At 35.1% G+C, this 6,839-nt stretch overlaps 1 pseudogene; it reads right to left on the bottom strand.

The window, feature by feature from the left end:
• Positions 1–822: 822 nt before the first annotated feature.
• Positions 823–5,284, bottom strand: LOC120188233 (annotated as a pseudogene).
• Positions 5,285–6,839: the final 1,555 nt, after the last annotated feature.

Genomic DNA, 6,839 nt, shown 5'->3' with positions numbered 1-6,839 from the left:
GCAGCTCCATATATATATATAATGAACAACTCTCAGAAGCTTCAAGTTAATTGAATAGAAGAAAAAGTGAAAGACTAGAATTGCAGACAAATGAAGGATCGGTCATTGAATGCAAATTACGTACTTGTCCGCCGATGCACCCCTTTTTTTCCGTGACTTTGGATCTTTCAATGCAACTCCTTTTATAATCTTTTGTTTTCAGTGTTTAATGATACTTTATTAACGCACAAAACAATGCATTCAACAACTTGTTGGAAAGCTGGGGGGACGTAAACCAATGCCTTTGCTCTCATCTACCCTTTTGTCTGTGCTTCCACTACTGGTTTTGTGTTCAACTACTAATCCATTTGGCAAAGTGTACATGCATATGCATTATATATATTCAAATGTCGAAATGAAAATTGTTTGTACGAACATGTTTATCCCATCAAAGTGTACAGGCTTTGGCGCTTTGCCATAGGCTTAGGGTTAGCTGACGTTGTTCCCACACGTGAATCTACATTTATTGCTACTTTATTTTTACCTTCAAATATCCGTTAACCTTTTTATTTCGCACGTGGGGTCTTTCCCACACGTGCGACACATAATTGAGCTTTGTTATATGAATGTACGATATCATATTCGAGCAATTACATCTATTAAAAAAAAAAACTTTTCCAGCTTAATTTTACTCTTTCTCAAGCTATTGACTTGGTTTTGCAATCCCAACGCCTCATTTAATTCAATTTAGTTTTATTTGTATGTTACTTAAAGAGTTGAAAACCATGTACATTAAATAGGTGCCTATGAAGCCACCAAACTACAAAGCAACAATATTATCAATTCCAACAAAAATGTTTGATCAACTATGAACATCAAATGAAAATGTTCCAAAATCTAAATTATTTTCCTGGAAAATAATGGAGAAAGTCATATCCATTCGAGTGACCACGAACTGTGAGGTTTATTTATTCTCCGACGTAGGTTCTTGATGCTTGAATCGAATACAACTGTTAATCTCCATGCAGGTTTCTTAAATGTTACTGCATTAGCAACAAAAGGTTGTTTCTTTTGTTAACAAGAAGATTTCTAACAAAATGAGCAAATAAAAGTAGAAAGAAAATGAGTTTTACCTGAATTGTTCATCCTCAAGTTGTTTGACTGTGCAACTGTGGCATCTCGGTAGCGTAAATGGCTCGGAGAAAGAGAATCTTCAATACGGTTCATCATAAGACCTGGACAGTCGAAGTTTAAGCAAATGACCTACATCCTCCTATTCCATTAATACTTTACAGTGACCAGTCTCCAAGTTGGGTTCAGCTTCGTGGCGGTTATCTTTGTACCACGGGAAGCCTTCGCATGATGCACGCACTGGTAAGTGTTGTTGATGAAGCGTGGATCCAGAACCGTCGGAAAAGTTTGCTGTCTTACTCTGATTCTTTTCCGAAGAACTATTACCTTCAAGAACCAGAGAGACTGCATCACCCGAGCAGCTGCGTGAGATTTGCTGCTCGGTAAGGATTGGTTGACCGAAAAGTACAAGCTGGGGCGTCTTTGCATTATCAGTTTTTGTAGAATTCTCAGTAGAGCGGCCTATGGATAGCACACAAGACACATTCTCACTCATGTTAGGATTTTGAACAACTAGGCCACCATTGGAGATCCTATTGGATGTAGCTGTATGATCAAACGGCGGGAAACAACTCGGAAACAGACCTGACTGCAGTTTATTGAGGTGGAGATCCGATATAGATAGACCATAATGAGCATGCCTGGCTCCCTGCATGCCAGCAGGGCTGGTGTTTGGTAGACACCGAAAGGGGTTGCTGGGCCCAAGGAGGTTGCCTGAAAATGTTGGCAGTGGAAGTTCACCATCAGGGGGGAAATCTGGGTGCTGTAGTAGCCTCAACTTCTTCCTAGGTGGTGAAAAGGGAGATAGATGAACTGCGGGCATGTTCGATACCAATTCAACCAACCAAGGACTTACACATCTTACATTTTGAAGCAAATCCGGTTCGTCCCAAGTAACCTGCAGATGAAAGTTGAACAAATAAGAAGAACTTGAAGGAAAAGAAATCATCAATTTAGTTGGAAAAACAACAAAAACTTCACAGTTCAACAATTACAGGAGAAAAGTGAAATGCAAGATCATATTTACACATGTCCCTTCATGGAATCCAAATAATTGGAATTCAATCATGCCCCTGCAATAGGTGTAATAATATAATGCGCAATATTCATAAACATTCGACAAGTCATAGAACCACATCGCGGTGTTCACACCTGGCAATGAGGGAATCCCACATTTTTTAATGGAGAAATTGTTGAGAGTTTTAAACATCTTTCCCACACTCGAGTAAAAGTGCAGCAAGCAGGAAGAAGCTAGCATATTCGGGTCAATGACACCTGTCATATAAGTTTGGAGCACAAGATACACAACTATTAACATTAACATATCAGACCTATATTGCCACAAAAAATTGGCAATCCATTACCTTTTCAATCGAAGCACGAGTTGCAATTTTAAACTGATACTAAGAACCAATGTTTTTAAAACCGGACCGGACATTGAATCGGTGAAGGTATTGGTTCACTTGTTTCAATCGGGTTCAACCGCGGTTGAACCGGATTTTATATAAATTTTTTTTTTTTAATTTTACATAATATTCAAAGCAATATTAATATATATGTAACACTTTTTTTAAGTTTACAATATTAGGTATAAAAATATCACAAATCATAACATATATAAATTAAAAACCATAAAATCAAGTGAAACAAAATGATTCAAATCAACTACAACATAATATTTAAGGTAAAACATATTAAATAATAAATATAATTATATAACTATAATCAAAAAAATAAAATTGGGACTTAAAAAATCATAACAAATGATGTCATTTGGTTTAATTTTTAAAAAAAAAAATAATAATCCCACATGGCTAAGAAACATTGAAGAGCATCCCAAAAGTTTAAAGAGTAAAAATATGAGAACAAAACAATCTCACATGGCTAAGAAACATAGAAGAGCATCCCAACTTACTTCTATAAATAATAGATGTAATTTGACATTCAAAATCATTGGGCCTGTTGGTGAGCACGAAGCGAAACTCAAATTTTAGGCTTCAATCGAACTTCTAATTTTTTTTTGAGTTCGAGCCTTTTCGAGTTCAAGTTTTAATATTATATTTCGAGTTCGAGTTGAACTTAATAATTTTTAGCTCGTGAGTTTTTGAGTCGAGTTGAGCTTACTTTTAAAGTTTTCGAGTTCGAGTCGAGCTCAGCAATACTCAAATTTTACTTGGCTCGTTGAACAAACGACGTTGTATGATTTAATTTGTTTTTTTAAAAGAAAAAAAGTGAACCAGCGGTTCAAACCGGTTTTGCCGATTTTCAGCCGGTTCATCCCGGTTCTACCGGTTTTCAGCCGGTTCATTGCCAGACCGGTTTTGTGAGGTAACCAGACCAGACAGGCCACCGGTTCATGGTTCAACCGGTTGAACCGGCCGGTCCGGTTTTGATAACCATGCAAAGAACAACACATGGTTGACCGTATAGATACTACAGAAACCATTGATGGACTTTGAATCAATGGTTATAACTAAAAAGATCTAAATTGGGAAACTGAGATATGACTTAGAGCACCAGATAAAGTTAGGAAGAATAAGCAAAAGAGAGGGATTTCTTTGAATGCAAAAGAAAAAAGGAGTATACACTTGAAAGTCACCTACAATCTTACTATAAACCAGAAGACTGTAAAATTGAGTTGGATGAGAGTACCTGAAGAAGCCTCCAAGGTGAGTCCCGGCCAGAGGAGGGGATCGACAACTTGAACGGATGATATAGAGCCCATAAACCAACTAATCCTCGAAGAATCTTCTGTTTCAAAGGCCATTTTGAATCTCATTCCGGAGCACCACCTGATCTGTAATGCTGCTTTCACTAAAGAGGCCTTCACGCAAAACTCAGGGGTACTAGACCTGGGGTAGTAAACAACTTCAAACTGTTGGCCTTTGGCAGCCATAGTTGCAGCTTCAATAACTTGTTCAGGTCTTATCTTTGTCTTCCCCATCAAATTACTATTCAAGCTAAGCCCATTGCTACTTCCATTTCTCATCAACTTGTTCTCATCTTCCCTCATAAATGCTGAAAACCCTCCATATGGTACCAAACAATTACTAGCAGCAGCATTCCATACAGATGAAGACTCGGGCCCTCCAATGCCCCTCTTAGCCCTTCGAATACCGACACATAGGTCCCCATTCTCCGCCCTCAAAAAAACGATCGAATCCCCTGCAACAAGCTTCTTATGGTTCACAAAATTGCTCCATCCTGTGGTCAAGAGATGTCTCCTTGGGGTCCCCTGTATATATGTCTAAATTTCCAGGTTTCCCCATGGACATCCTTAGCTAGAATTGTCTGAACAGGGGGATCAGCAGAGTAATCCAATCTAGGAAATATAGTCTCAGCACAGTATCTCGGAACTGAAAACCCCCTCCATTGTTTGCATCTGATTGAGTCAATGTCTTGGCAAAAGAAGCCGATTTTCCTGTGTTTCATTCCCACGGATGCATCCAATTCCATCATCTTCAAAATCAAGCTCGTTGGTAGCAATTGGGGTCAGCCTAATCTTTGCAAAAACCTCATCGGTATCGGGATCGGCCATGAACTTAACAGCAGCCACTCTGCAGAGTATATAAGGCGGTATTCGAGGGCAGTTCCTCAAATCAACAGGGCCACAAGCGTGCTCAGCATGGCCTTGAGGAAAGTAAAAGACTCTGGAATTAACTGAAGGCATTTGAACCATTCCTCCAGCACAGGCATGCCATAACTGAGAATCCAAGCACATCTCCATCTCCTTAATTTTCTCTTTTGACTCCATGAAAGTAATCATCTCAATCGAAAACAAATTAGTGTAACAGTGAACAATTCCCTTTCTTTTCTCTCTAAGTAAATGCTGTAAAAGAAACAGGCTAATTCATGATTCTCAACAACAGAAAAAGAGAAAAAAGAATCAGAAACAAAGTGATTGAATTGAAGTTGTTACCTTGGAACGCCTGTACACAGCGGAACTATGGGTCTCTCTGAAACATCTAACAAAATATCCAGTGAGGATCTTCTTTAATCCTCACCAGAAACATAACCCAAAACAAAAACTTGGAATCCCACGGAATCTCATCATTTTGTTAACAAAAGAAACCCAACTTCAGATTCCAAAAAGCTTCTTCTCTCAGTACAGCTTAAGTTTCATCACTAAGCTGAACGTAGGAAAGACTGTATCTGAACAAAACCGAAGCCATTTTGTTGTTGTTGAATTAACCGTTCAATTCACCAAAATTAAGATCAACAAAAAGCAAGAAAAACCCAGAAACTAAAACACACAAAATCAACCAAACACTCAAAAACTAACAACACCGAAGTTTTCTGTTAGCCAAAATCTCCTCCAAATTCACTCCAAAGCCAAAGAGGATAGATGGATATAAAGAAAAAAAGCAGTGAAGAATAGTTTTGGGTGTTTTTCAAAGATTCAATCAAGAATCACTGGTTGGCCGACACTGAAGCAGATAAAAAAAGCCATTAGCAGGGCAAAGGAGAAAGAAGAAACAAATTCAGAGAGAAATATAAATAAATTATAAAGAGAGCTCTTTTGGATCATGCAAGAGTCCAATGACATATACACTGAAATACAGAACACCCTTTTCCATACCCAAAATTATTAAAAATAAATAAAAACCCAATTTGTATTTTATATATAAAAACCCAATAATTGGTTTTTATATATAAAAACCCAATAAATTATATAATTTGTTTCCATTTGATATTATACAATTAAGGATAATTATAGAGTTAAGAGAATTATTATTTTAGAAAAATAAATAAATAAAAGACAAAAGTCGTAGCTATTTATTTTATTAGTATAATTAAAAATTTCACCGCATCAAATAATAATAATTTATGATTTAAAGTTATGAAATGAATTTTTTATGTTACTCTATTAATGATGTGTTTAACCATCATATAACAATTATAAAAATATGTTTTACAATTACACTTAATCGGTAAATGTAATAATACATAATTTAATAAAATGCATTAGTTAAAGAAATTATTTACGTTTAATTACAAATAACTATATTTAAATATAATTATATAAATACATTATTTTCTACTCCCCGATAACTACATTATTTTCTACTCCCCGATAACTATACTGTAATTATGACTGTATTATAGATAATAAAATTGGAAACATTGTGGACGATTTTTTTAAATGATTTTTAAATGAAGGTGTTAAAAAATTATTTTGAGATATAAATTATTTGTTACCGTATACGTGAAATTCATTATGAGAAATAGTGATTTTCATAAAATATATTAAAAATAAAAATTATCATATTAATTGTAAGAAAATTGTACGAAACTTGTTAGGAAGAAGCAACGAATTTTAATTATTTATCATATTTTTATAAAATCCGTCATAAGTGAATAACAAGTTTCATATATATTGTAGTAATTAGCTTAGCTACTAAATTAATTTTCAAACACTTGTATTTTTTATATTTTTTTCTCTATCGGACCAACGAAGTTGTATTACAGAGCAGCCAGTGAACTTACTTCATATACTGGTTAAAAGACTTTCGATTAATTATTAAAATAATTGGTTTCGTTTCAATTTTATTCACTTTTAATCATTAATTAAGAAAAAGTTATATTTTGATCTTTTATATTGTTAATTTATCAAATTCTGACCATTTATGTTATCAATCGTTACATTTAGTCATTGAACCATTAACTCATATTAATTTAATTATGTATCAAATGTTAGTAAAAGAGGTTAATTTTTAATTTGGATTTTA

The sequence above is a fragment of the Hibiscus syriacus genome, unplaced genomic scaffold, assembly GCF_006381635.1.
Source record: "Hibiscus syriacus cultivar Baekdansim isolate YM2019G1 unplaced genomic scaffold, ASM638163v2 tig00116939_pilon, whole genome shotgun sequence".
In the NCBI taxonomy this organism is placed as follows: domain Eukaryota; kingdom Viridiplantae; phylum Streptophyta; class Magnoliopsida; order Malvales; family Malvaceae; genus Hibiscus; species Hibiscus syriacus.
The sequence above is the reverse complement of the archived record's forward strand: the minus strand, read 5'-3'. Positions and strand labels throughout refer to the sequence as shown.